The following is a 14,227-nucleotide window of genomic DNA, read 5'->3' on the forward strand; positions in this document are numbered from 1 at the left end:
ATTACTTCCCCCTTTTTTCCACCTTTATCAGGTTTTATTATTCTTACAACCACATTCATAATTACCATGCCCCCACCTTTATCAGGTTTTATTATTCTTACAACCACATTCATAATTACCATGTCCCACCTTTATCAGGTTTCATTATTCTTACAACCACATTCATAATTACCATGCCCCCACCTTTATCAGGTTTTATTATTCTTACAACCACATTCATAATTACCATGCCCCCACCTTTATCAGGTTTTATTATTCTTACAACCACATTCATAATTACCGTGCCCCCACCTTTATCAGGTTTTATTATTCTTACAACCACATTCATAATTACCATGCCCCACCTTTATCAGGTTTTATTATTCTTACAACCACATTCATAATTACCGTGCCCCACCTTTATCAGGTTTCATTATTCTTACAACCACATTCATAATTACCGTGCCCCCACCTTTATCAGGTTTCATTATTCTTACAACCACATTCATAATTACCGTGCCCCACCTTTATCAGGTTTTATTATTCTTACAACCACATTCATAATTACCGTGCCCCACCTTTATCAGGTTTCATTATTCTTACAACCACATTCATAATTACCATGCCCCCACCTTTATCAGGTTTCATTATTCTTACAACCACATTCATAATTACCGTGCCCCACCTTTATCAGGTTTCATTATTCTTACAACCACATTCATAATTACCATGCCCCCACCTTTATCAGGTTTTATTATTCTTACAACCACATTCATAATTACCGTGCCCCACCTTTATCAGGTTTCATTATTCTTACAACCACATTCATAATTACCATGCCCCACCTTTATCAGGTTTCATTATTCTTACAACCACATTCATAATTACCGTGCCCCCACCTTTATCAGGTTTCATTATTCTTACAACCACATTCATAATTACCGTGTCCCCACCTTTATCAGGTTTCATTATTCTTTCAACCACATTCATAATTACCGTCCCCCGCCTTTATCAGGTTTCATTATTCTTACAACCACATTCATAATTCCCGCCCCTCACCTTTATCAGGTTTCATTATTCTTACATCCACATTCATAATTACCATGCCCCCCCTTTATCAGGTTTTATTATTCTTACATCCACATTCATAATTACCGTGCCCCCTCCTTTATCAGGTTTCATTATTCTTACAACCACATTCATAATTACCATGCCCCCACCTTTATCAGGTTTCATTATTCTTACAACCACATTCATAATTACCGTGCCCCCACCTTTATCAGGTTTCATTATTCTTACAACCACATTCATAATTACCGTGCCCCCACCTTTATCAGGTTTCATTATTCTTACAACCACATTCATAATTACCGTGCCCCACCTTTATCAGGTTTCATTATTCTTACAACCACATTCATAATTACCATGCCCCCACCTTTATCAGGTTTCATTATTCTTACAACCACATTCATAATTACCGTGCCCCACCTTTATCAGGTTTCATTATTCTTACAACCACATTCATAATTACCGTGCCCCCACCTTTATCAGGTTTCATTATTCTTACAACCACATTCATAATTACCAGGCCCCCACCTTTATCAGGTTTCATTAGTCTTACAACCACATTCATAATTACCGTGCCCCACCTTTATCAGGTTTCACTATTCTTACAACCACATTCATAATTACCGTGGCCCCACCTTTATCAGGTTTCATTATTCTTACAACCACATTCATAATTACCGTGCCCCACCTTTATCAGGTTTCATTATTCTTACAACCACATTCATAATTACCGTGCCCCCACCTTTATCAGGTTTCATTATTCTTACAACCACATTCATAATTACTGTGCCCCCACCTTTATCAGGTTTCATTATTCTTACAACCACATTCATAATTACCGTGCCCCCACCTTTATCAGGTTTCATTATTCTTACAACCACATTCATAATTACCATGCCCCCACCTTTATCAGGTTTCATTATTCTTACAACCACATTCATAATTACCATGCCCCCACCTTTATCAGGTTTCATTATTCTTACAACCACATTCATAATTACCATGCCCCCACCTTTATCAGGTTTCATTATTCTTACAACCACATTCATAATTACCGTGCCCCACCTTTATCAGGTTTCATTATTCTTACAACCACATTCATAATAACAAGGCCCTCTCCTTTATCAGGTTTCATTATTCTTACAACCACATTCAGAATTACCGTGCCCCCACCTTTATCAGGTTTCATTATTCTTACAACCACATTCATAATTACCATGCCCCCACCTTTATCAGGTTTCATTATTCTTACAACCACATTCATAATTACCATGCCCCCACCTTTATCAGGTTTTATTATTCTTACAACCACATTCATAATTACCATGCCCAAACCTTTATCAGGTTTCATTATTCTTACAACCACATTCATAATTACCATGCCCCCGCCTTTATCAGGTTTCATTATTCTTACAACCACATTCATAATTACTGCCCCACCTTTATCAGGTTTCATTATTCTTACAACCACATTCATAATTACCGTGCCCCCACCTTTATCAGGTTTCATTATTCTTACAACTACATTCATAATTACCATGCCCCCACCTTTATCAGGTTTCATTATTCTTACAACCACATTCATAATTACCATGCCCCCTCCTTTATCAGGTTTTATTATTTTTGTCACGATACTCTAAAATTTCACTTAATAGTTTTCTCTCATCGCAGTCCAAGTTAACTTGGCCAGGTTTTTTATACTTGTTCACTAATAAGTTCCTGATATCAGCTTCACATAGATTCTCAAACAGCTGTACTAGGGGGTGTGATGGGGGTAAAAAAATACTAGGCCTACGTGTATCCAGATGGCCAGTAGAAGTATTGTTATCATGAAAAAATAAGGCCAAATGAAGTTTTCTTGTAAATAGTTTAAGTTGTAAAATAGAGTCAGTAAGCATCCCTTCCTTAATAGGAACAAAGTTAAACCCCTTGGATAATAACTCGGCCCACCTGGTGTCAACTCGGTCCTGGCTGTAGTTATAAATGTTAAAATCACAGTTATTATTGCTAATAACATTAAGTACCAGACCACTATTATTATCGTTGTCAAAATTGTTGTCAGGGTTTATCTCCTGTATGAATCCCATCTCCCCCTCCAGGAACCCATCCCAGGGTTGTTGCCATTCCTGTAGTAATCCTGCCTCCCCTGTCTCTGGTTCTGTAACCTCTCCGATCTCCATAAAGGAGGTTGCTCTAAAGGGGTAACATTTCCACTATTGCCTTGTGCATGCTCTTCAATTTCATTATCCTCAGGACAAGAAATGTTATTAACAGAAAAACTTTGTTGTCCCCTCAGTGGATCTGGATGTGCTCTGCCATTCTCATAGTCCACCTTATCCCTTAATAATTTCCTTTCCTTCCTAGTCTTTAATTCAATTAGTTCAGTGTCAACATGATTAAACACAGCATTAAAGTTATTGCGTTTCATTTCAAACAAGTCATTTTTAATGCTTAAATCTAAAGTATTAATCTCCCTTAATAACAATGACATTTTACAGTTGTTATCGGATATCAAAATTTGAAGCAGTTCACACCCTGTTAAAAAATTGTGGGAGTTCTTTATGAAGGTGTGAGTCCTTTTCCAGTCCAATGGGAAATTTCCATAAATGGAGCCCCTTAGGCACCTGCTCTTTTTTGGTACACTCAGTTTAATATTCATTTTCCAGTTGCAATTTTTTATATTTCAGAAGTAGTCCTCTAAAACTGGAAATTTGTTGATCCAATGTACCTGGGTTAACATGATTATTGCTAGAGTTAGAAACTCGATTAAAACCAGTTTCGGTTTTAAGCCATTGCTCAACCGATACATTAAAAGTCACTTCCTGCCTATCGACAGAAACGTTCTGAGCCTGTGTGTTACAGCTAAAACCATTGGTGTTACCATGAACTAGATCAACTTCCTGGTTGCTGTGAAAGCCCGTTCTTTGGGCTGCTGTGATAAGCAAATCACTAGTCTCAGAGCCCTGTGAATTAGTAATGTCATTCGACCCTAAATAAAGAGGGTTAGATATTCATTTGTCCACTTTTTTAGATAAATCGGAAACTGTTGCAGTTAGAGTGGATACAGATCTAAGTAGAGTCTGCAATTCTGCATCGCCAGTGTCACGCATCTGCTCGCCTCCATCCATGACAACAAACAAGGAAAACAGATAGAGTCTTACAAACAATGAAAAACAAAGGGCAGCTGTTGCAAGACAAAAATGTCAAATAAATAAAATAAATCTTCCAAAAAAAAAAAAACATAAAATTAGCCCAAAGTAATTCTGCTTTTCTGTCCGACAAATATTACACCCCAGAGCTAAAAGTTAGCCATGCGCTCCTCCCAATTCTTCTGCAACAGAAATAGCATTCCATTAAATGCATACATTATTGACAGCATAGCAAACCTTACCAGGAAGCTACATCCATAAAGACCCCCCCCCGTACATATCATCCCCACCCTGCTAACTCATCTACTTTCACCTTATACCAAAAAAAAAAAAAAAAACTTCTGAAAAAACTGAACTGCTGATAATCTCCCAGAAGATAATCTCAAAACTGTAACCAATGCTGTAGTTTACCACATTTCTAAACAGCCTAACACATCTTCAACAAAGCATACAAGGAGCTTTTACCTCCATCAAAATTGGCTCTAAAATGAACAACTATGTTAACCCCCCCCAAAAAAAAAAAAACTATAAGTTACTCCTTTTCTTGCCTAAATCCCACACACAAGACAAAACCAACTTTAAAATTAGATCATTTGGCAATACAGTAATAGAAGTGGTTCCATACATTAATCTATTAGGGATGCTAGCAGATGACAGCCTTAAATTTAATCTACACATTCAATGCACAATAAAAAAAAAACTCACCAGAAACAATGAATGTTAACCTGAGCAAAAAAGCATTCTTACTTAACAACACAAAACATCCCTGGTTACTACCAACCTCTTAGGTTATATGAGGCACCTATCCATTATTACAAAAAAATTGCAAAATTTACTGCCAACAAACCTATAGAATTTACCATTGCTCTGCCTTAAAACAATTGCATTGACTTGAATTACCCCACCATCTCACACATACTTAGCTACCTGTGATTTCGTGACATAATATATAAACCTTTAAAATGCCCAGCACTAAGCAACATTCTCTACAATTACTATCCCAACAGAACAGTATGCTCATATGATAAAAAAGAAAACCTAAGAGATGTGGAGGAAATGCCATGTGCTCAGTGGTGTTTACACATTTTGGAACTCAGTTGCACTTGCAATGAGGCACATATCTAATGTCCACACATTTAAATGTACACTAAAAGAAATTTCTAGATGAAGCCTTCTTTCTTCTTGCTCTGCACCTAGCGTAACACTTTCTATACTCACCAGCTAACTACATAACCAAAACTCTAAGCTCTCCACATTATGATGTCGAAACACTCTTGTACTCCTTTTTGTACAATATTGCGAATAATTACCCCATTTTATGTTGCTCATCTCAGCTGTAACACCAGCTACTCATAACATACATACATTACTAGTCTCCACTTCTGATTTCATTATTATTCCTTCATTGTCTACACTCTTAACAATTTTATTTTATATTTTCAGTAACATCCTGTCCACATACCATAAACCTCTATCTTCCCCAAACCTAATTTACTTGTATTTCCTCTTTTACTCTCCTTTTGCAAAGCTTCAAACATCTCATTCAGTGTATCCATATGCATCCTGCCCTCTGCCTAATGTCTTTGCCAGTTTATCGTTCTCTTTAGGTTTTCCAATAGCAACTGTTATTCTGTTTATATGACTTGGCCAGTAAACCATGGCTTTAATTTCCTGTAATAACTACAGTTATTTGATTGTATTATATATATTCATCTTTCATGTTCTGTATGTCTGTGTTTGTCTTAATATTGTCTTTACTGGAGCTTTCTCCCCAGGGTTCTGCTAAAAACAGGTGCCAATGCCCAGTCGGACTTTCCCAGTAAACTAATGTCAATAAAATAGTTAAAATAAATACTCAACATTGATTAGGATAATTATTGAGTACAATGCCACCTTCAGGAAGTACCTTACTAGACATATCAAACAACTATGAATACCCCCCCCCCCAAGATTTCTAAAGAAGAAAAATCTTGGGTTAAATACCCTGAGCTACAAAGACAGTCTGGAATTATTGTCCTTTTATTTATTCTCTTATGGACTCTTGACTGGAGACCTTTGCCTTCCATGCCATGAGAGACCAGTTTCCCTGCATCTCCAAAAGTCTAATAGTTCCACAAATACAAGAACCAGGGACCTAAATCATATTCAGCAGATAAATAAAATGCAATGGAAAGGCAGCTTCATCACACAGTGCTCCCAGCCCACAATGTCCCAGCAGATTAAACAGTGCAATACACCACTGCCTTCCAATTAAACCAGAGGACTGGATGGATGCCTACAAGTTCATTCCAGGTTTGATTTGCCTAGCCCAGCTGGAGAAAGGGGTGAGGGGTGTGAGGCTTGGGGGGTACTGGAAAAGTGTAAATGGTCATGAGACTCTACCTTTATATTCCAATGAATCCTACAAAAATCCTATGAATCCATTCAGCTGCATTCACACTCCCAAAGTCATGGACCCACACATTCACACACATACTCACACAGATAGAAATACACCCACACATCTATGTTAAACTTAGCCGCACTTGCAGAACAAGTTGCGACTACTCCCATAAGAGGTAATGGATGAATGCAATCAAAAAACTGCAAGTACTTTTTTCCTCATAGAGAAAAAGTTAAGTCAGCAGATCAATTTAAGCAGGAGCCACAACCATGTCCAGGGGAGAGCACATAGCTAACTGACATTTGCCACTTCCTCAGACTACTGCATCAGCATGTGGCTTTTCCAGCATGACCGCTTTCCATGCTTCAGTCACTGCTAGGAGAAATTCATAGTAGAAGAGTAGTTTCTGAATCAAGAAGGCTTACTATAATGGGCAAACATTCCAGGTTATGACTTCTGCATCTCAGTGAGCCATTCAGTGTTCCCTTTACTGTATTTCATACGTATTCAGAGCACTCAGACAATATAATAGGGTCACATGGTAGCCATAAGGAAACATTTAAAGTTGCATTCTAATAAATAATTAAAGCAATTGAGAGTTTTACTGTAGTCGATAATGCTTAATGATTTATCTTTTCTTTCACATAAAAGCAACTTTTGTGTTTCCATTGATTATCTTGCCACATGGAATCATGTAAGTTATGTCCAACAGTTTGGATGACTGCACTGATGGAGTTCACTGCCAGCAAGCACATTCCTATGCTCATGCTAGGTAAGAGCACAAGAAACTCAAAGGGGAGCCCTGCCAGAGCAATGCAGGTATCTAGTAAATTAATTTAGCTGCTCAAACATAGTTACTTGTCAGTTTCACCACCAAATCCATTGCATCAAAAATGGGACACCTCCCCAAAAAGAAGCTTTTTCATTAACCCTGTGGTTGTTAAAATTAGAAGTTATGTACTTATCATAACTTGGCATCTGTGTTGTCCATTTCAGTTCTTCCTCACAGATGGGTTCAGATCCGGCTCTCAGATCTGACTCAGTCACATACCAAAGACTTCAGATCCAAATCTCGTGCTCCTCTCTGTACCGACAATGCTCTGTTCTCTCCCTAACTCCCCAGATCGAGTGTGCGTCTATCAAACAGACAGGAACATTGTTATTTATTTATTTATTTACATTTGTTAACTGGGTAGTGTCTGACTCTCTGTAACGACAATGCTCTGTTCTCTCCCTAACTCCCCAGATCGAGTGTGCGTCTATCAAACAGGCAGGAACATTGTTATTTATTTATTTATTTATTTACATTTGCTAACTGGGTAGCGTCTGACTGGGTTGAAAAAAACTTGTTTTCAGTGGAGACCCAGGAAGAAAAGCAAGAATGTTATTTAAGGTACAAGCAGTAAACTTAGTTTAAGTAGTACATTGCTAACAAAATATGTAAATGAGCTTAACAAAAATATTATAGCAAAATATAATAACAGAATTCAATATAAATATGCATGTTTTAGGCATACAGGAATACTATTTTTTTTTTTTTTTTTACAATATATATGAGGTACATAAGTCATGCAGCTTTAAAGGGTGAATCGCTTCTGAAAGACCAAAATTGGTCATATAGTTTTACAAGGTCATCTGAATGAACAAAGATTAATAAAGATAAGACAAATAGTGGGATAGTCCTATGAGAGATGAGCACTGTTTGGACTAATGTGTGAGATGAGTGGGAAAAAATAGGAAGAATATTAGTTGGGAGCAATACAGGGGCATAGCCAATTATCAGTTAAATAAATAGCGTTTCAGGGTAGTTTTAAATGTGGGCGGGCTGGGGTTTTTAGTTATCTGTTGAGGAAGGGTGTTCCAATCTTTGGCTATTTTATGGGAGTAGAGGAAGTCTCCGTGATAGTTGTGAGATTGGGTTACTTTTAGCATTAGTTTCTTGGATGACCTGAGGATTCTACAGTTTGTGTTTGGCTGGACTAGGCGTGATAGAGCTGGGCAGTCGGAAGGGTTGAATATCATTTTATGGGCAAGTGAAAGTTGTTTTAGTAATAATAGGTTGGGAAGTTCTAGCCAGTTAGATTAAATAAAGGGACAGTGTTCCAACCTGTCTTTGTATCTCCGGGTATTTAAGCCAAAATTTTTCTTCATTAGAGATCTTGGGGGGTATTTATAGTTGTTTGATATGTCTAGTAAGGTACATCCTGAAGGTGGCATTGTGAAAAGATATAAGAAAAAGCCATGGCTCAAATCTGGAACTGAAAGGTTCCAATATCGTCTACCAGGTACTTCTAGGACAGACAAGGCAGGGGATGGATGGGAGGGTAAGTGAGGAAGAATGAAAATGGACAAGATATCTGATGTTGTCCCTTTTCATTTTTCCTCACAGATCGGGCAGAATCCCCAGCTACATAGCCATTGGGAGGCCTTCATGGACAGACATGCCAAAGCACTGATGAACCAAAAGAAGCTCTGCTTCTAGAGACAATGTCCAATTTCAATCCAAAAGAAAACACGAATGCTTGGCAAATCACACACTTTTATTATGAAAATAAATAAGCGCTTTCGTCCCGACAATCATTTAACATGAACCTCATCAGATACATCTAGCTTCCTATACTCGCCATTTAAACATGTTAAAATGACATCACTTCCTTTACTTTTTAAAGGGCATATGTTAAAAAATAATATCAAAAAGTCCATACAAAAAAGCATAAAAGTAACAACATTCAATAACACCATTCAAAACTAATACACCCTACTATCTTTAAGTTAAAAACCATTTCTGTTTCAGGAATCCTATAAAAAATAATAATAATAGCTTAAGCTTCCATAAAATACATTTATACCAAATTCTTGTTTCGGTACCCCTTAAGTCCTCTTTGCTCTAGGGTGAGAGGATGCCTGAGGAATGGGGAAAAAGTGTTTTGGTACCTATCTTTCAGAATAAGGGTGATGTGCAGAGCTGCAGTAACTACAGAGGGATAAAATTGATCAGTCACAGCTTGAAGTTATGGGAAAGAGTAGTGGAAGCTATGTTAAGAAGGGAGGTGATGATTAGTGATCAGCAGTATGGTTTCATGCCAGGAAAGAGCACTACAGATGTGATGCTTGCTCTGAGAGTGTTGATGGAGAAGTACAGAGAAGGTCAGAAGGAGATGCATTGTCTTTGTGGACTTAGAGAAAGCATATAACAGGGTGCCTAGAGAGGAGTTGTGGTATTGTATGAGGACGTTGGGAGTGTCAGAGAAGTATGTAAGAGTGGTACAGGATATGTACAAAGGTAGTGTGACAGAGATGAGGTCTGCGGTGGGCGTGATGGATGCATTTAAGGTGGAGGTGGGATTACATCAAGGATCAGCTCTGAGCCCTTTCTTATTTGCAATGGTGATGGACAGGTTGACAGACGAGATCAGACAGGAGTCTCCATGGACTATGATGTTTGCAGATGACATTGTGATCTATAGGGAGGGTAGGGAACAGGTGGAGGAGACCCTGGAGAGGTAGAGATATGCTCTAGAGAGAAGAGGAATGAAGGTCAGCAAGACTAAGACAGAATATCTGTGTGTGAATGAGAGGGAGGATAGCGGAATGGTGAGGATGCAGGGAGTAGAGGTGGCAAAGGTGGATGAGTTTAAATACTTGGGATCAACAGTTCAGAGTAATGGTGAGTGTGGAAGAGAGGTAAAGAAGAGAGTACAGGCAGGATGGAGTGGTGTGGGTGGAGAAGAGCGTCAGGAGTAATTTGTGACAGACGAGTACCAGTAAGAGTGAAAGGGAAGGTCTACAAGAGGGTAGTGAGACCAGCTATGTTATATGGGTTGGAGACAGTGGCATTGACAAAAAGGCAGGAGTCAGAGCTGGACGTGGCAGAGTTAAAGATGTTAAGATTTGCACTGGGTGTGACCAGAGTGGACAGGATTAGGAATAAGTATATTAGAGGGTCAGCCCATTATATGGGTTGGAGACAGTGGCATTGACAAAAAGGCAGGAGTCAGAGCTGGACGTGGCAGAGTTAAAGATGTTAAGATTTGCACTGGGTGTGACCAGAGTGGACAGGATTAGGAATAAGTATATTAGAGGGTCAGCCCAGGTTGGAAGGTTTGGAGACAAAGCCAGAGAGGCAAGATTACATTGGTTTGGACATGTGCTGAGGAGGGATGCAGAGTATATTGGGGAAAAGATGCTGAGGATGAAGCTGCCATGTAACAGGAAAAGAGGAAGGCCTAAGATAAGGTTTATGGATGTGGTGAGAGAGGACATGCAGGTGGTTGGTATGACAGAGCAAGATGCAGAGGACAGGAAGAAATGGAAACAGATGATCTGCTGTGATGAACCCTAATGGGAGCAGTCGAAAGAAAAAGAAGAAGTGCACATCCAGTCATGCCTATGCAGAAGAGGCAGAATGGATTGAACTGTAACCAAGTTCTTCTTTACATATTGATTTAGGTTGCTTAGATTCAAAATGGGTCTCAGGTGCTGTTTTCTTTGGCACTAAAAAGAAGTGGGAGTAGGTTGCAAATCCTATCTGGTTGGGTGGGACCTCTTGGATGACTCTTTTTTTGGAGCAGCTTTTGTATTTCTAGACCTGTGCCTTCTGTCTGACTGGGTGGAATGTCTGGAAGTTTCTTTTTTGAACAGGAGGAGGAAAGAAAATTTGTGTGTAGTAACCTCTAGATATGATTCTTAACACCCATGATTTTTTTGTGGTTTCTGTTCAGGTGTCTAGGTACAAAGAGAAATGAACTCTGACTGCCTCCAGAGGTGGACTGTCAGGTAATGCTTCAGGAGCACTGATAGAGCCTATCAAAAAAGGAATCTCTGAAGGCCTGCTTCTGTGCACCCCCTCTGCCTTTGAGGATGATGTCTTCCATTAAAATTTCCTCCTCTGCCTCTGAAGGAATTATCCCCATGCAAATCCTGTAAAGGACCCTGAGATTTTCAGAACCACATCTTCTTACCACCTCAATGATTTCTAGAGAAAGTCCATTGAGGGGTAGAAAACTTGATTCCTTTGGCAGACAGAGTATTTTCTTCTTGTTTGCTGTGGGTGAGCATGTCTTTAACTGATGGCCAGTGCAAGGAAAAGCCATCAAATGGGGGATTGACAATGGAAGTCCTGAAGGGTTCCACAAAGTTGCATAGCATCATCCAAACATGTCTCCTAATGGCAATGCCTGAACTTGCAGATTGTGAGGCACCCTCCACTGCGTGGGAGCTCAGCCTCATCGATGCCTTAGAAATGGACAATAGAGTGGCCCTTTGTGAAGAAATTTTTTTCAGATCCTCCACAGACATGGAGTTTGACAGAGTATTTGATACTTCCTTTGTCAAGTCTCTCTGTAGTCGAGTAAAGTGTGTCAAATAGTTTAATGACCTCAGCGTGAATGTTGCTGTGGTGTACACTTGCTTTCCAAATCTGTCCATCGCTCTGGACACCCTGTTCAGTGGATGAACAGAGGAGCTTTGTTCTGCTAGCTACTTCTTGGTGTCTGCTGCCACCACTATAGCATCAACTGGGACTCCCTTTCTCCATTGAGGTCTATCCACAGGAAGGACCAAAATTTGTCTGTGTCTTGGGGATAGGTTCATCAGTGTCCTTTCCTTCAAAGCCCAATGGGAAACCAAATCAATAAGTTCATCCACGGGGGGGGGGTCAACCAAGATGTAGATGGTACAGCACTGAAAGCCTCCAGTAAGACTGATCCTTCAGTAGAAGGAGGGTGGAAATACCAGCCACCCTTCTGTTTGAGCATTTCAAGGATATCTCCAAAGGAGATATCATCAGGTGGTGATCTACGGGATCCCTATCCCTCATCAAAATCAGTGTTTTCTGTGAGAGACTCCATGGGCAAGTCTGTGTGTTTCTTCTTACACATCCTGTTCAGAGGTACCTCTTCCATGGGGTGCTCAGGAGAGGTATCAGAATGGGTGAAATTCTTCTAGGGAACCTGTTTGGAGACTTCCTGGAATTGGCTGTCCCTGTGAAACAGGTCTGATGGACTCAGGGCTTGGGCCCAGTGAGGGATGATGATTAGGATTCGAGATAAGAGAGGACGGGTCTCTATACATAGCAAAAGCCCTTTCAACCACCTTGAAAGCTTACAGGCTAAGGGAACCTCTCTTCTCCTCTTTGGAGCTGAAGTTTCAGTTGAAGGAAGGTGTGGGTCACCCCTGAATCTGAGCCTCATGGGGAGAATCAGATCTGAGCTGTGGATGGCCGAGGCTCTGAGGGAAAGGGATGGATCTGACAAAGTCGGGACTGAACCCAAATCCACAGATCCAGCATCAACTTCTCAGATCCAAAACCCACTCTGATCCGAGGGTATCAGAACAGAACCTTTCAGGAATACCATCACAGTCGAAGAGAGTACTTGGATCTGATGCTGAACCTCTCTGGGATCTTGTATCCTGGGACTCCAGAAACCATTGATCAGTGCGGAGAAACAGAAAGAATGGGCTTGGCAGGTGCAATCACAGATCCATGAGGGAATGGAGCTGGTAGCTCTGGGAAATTTCAATACCATCCTGAACACATCCACATCTGTCAAACTCCTTGAAGACCTGGAAGATGCAGTGGACACTGGTCTGGAGTGTTTCCTCAGTGTTTGGAAGAGCTGCATGGAAAGGCTGGGGAAACAGGTTTCAGTGTGTACTCTGGAGTATGGCTTCTGCTTGTTGGATCCAAAGGCTTAGGGTCCAAGAAGGGGTCTGTATCAAAATTACAAAACCTCACTTACGAATACGGAAATGTTGACACATATATAGCGAACAGCGAAAACACCGAAATTTCTGAAGTGCAAAATTCGAAATGTCGAATCGCCATAGTTGGCTCTTATCCGGCATAGCTCCCTAACGTAAGTGTGCAATAGTTACGGACCTTAGGGTTAGGGTGCGGGTTAAAGTAAGTGCATACATAGTAATACATGCAACCTTTACTTTAGGGTTAGAAGTAGGGTTATGTTAAGTGTATGTATAGTAATATAGTTGTGTAGCTGAATGTATACGTAATTTATACTTTTCCTGTAGCTGGGTGTTGTTTGTTTATAGTTAGATACATTTGTGTCTAGTGAATGTTTTATTAGGATATGGGATATATGGGTGAAGTGTAGATATGGGGAAGTGTGGATTATTTATTTTGTTTGGGTAGGTAGTACGTAGCAGGTGGTGGGGTTGGCCAACTATGACAATTCGACATTTCGAATTTCATGCTTCAGGACGTTTGGTGTTTTCACGGTTTGCTATATATGTGTCAACATTTCCATATTCACGTAAGTGAGGTTTCGCAATTTTAATATAGACCCCCCAAGAAGGAGATAGAAGGTAAAGGGGAGACCACAAATGGAGCTGAGTCTGTCAGATCCAAGCAAGACTGTGGATCCAAGGGAGGCCCAAATGACTTTGGATTCGAGGTGGTCAGATCTGAAATCTTCCTCACCTTCTTCAGTGGCTCCAAAGAAGCCCTCAGGGACTTATGAAGAGCCCATTTCTTGGAGTCCGAGGAAACTGAAGGTGGTTTAGAGGGAGTTTGAGCCCCAGAAGAAACAAGGAGCAAGCCTTTCAGAATCAACTTATTGTGCCTATCAGAAAGGCCCCTTGGGTTGAAGGTTGCGCAAATGGCACAAGGAGAATTAAAGTGGTCATTTCC

The 14,227-nt window shown here is 40.0% G+C and overlaps 1 protein-coding gene across 1 annotated transcript in view; it reads left to right on the forward strand.

The window, feature by feature from the left end:
* The window catches only part of LOC122789797, an 825,084-nt gene that overhangs the window by 324,694 nt on the left and 486,163 nt on the right, over nt 1-14,227 (forward strand).

This window comes from Protopterus annectens, chromosome 15.part0 (genome assembly GCF_019279795.1).
Source record: "Protopterus annectens isolate FY-2018-M chromosome 15.part0, PAN1.0, whole genome shotgun sequence".
NCBI classification, from domain to species: domain Eukaryota; kingdom Metazoa; phylum Chordata; order Ceratodontiformes; family Protopteridae; genus Protopterus; species Protopterus annectens.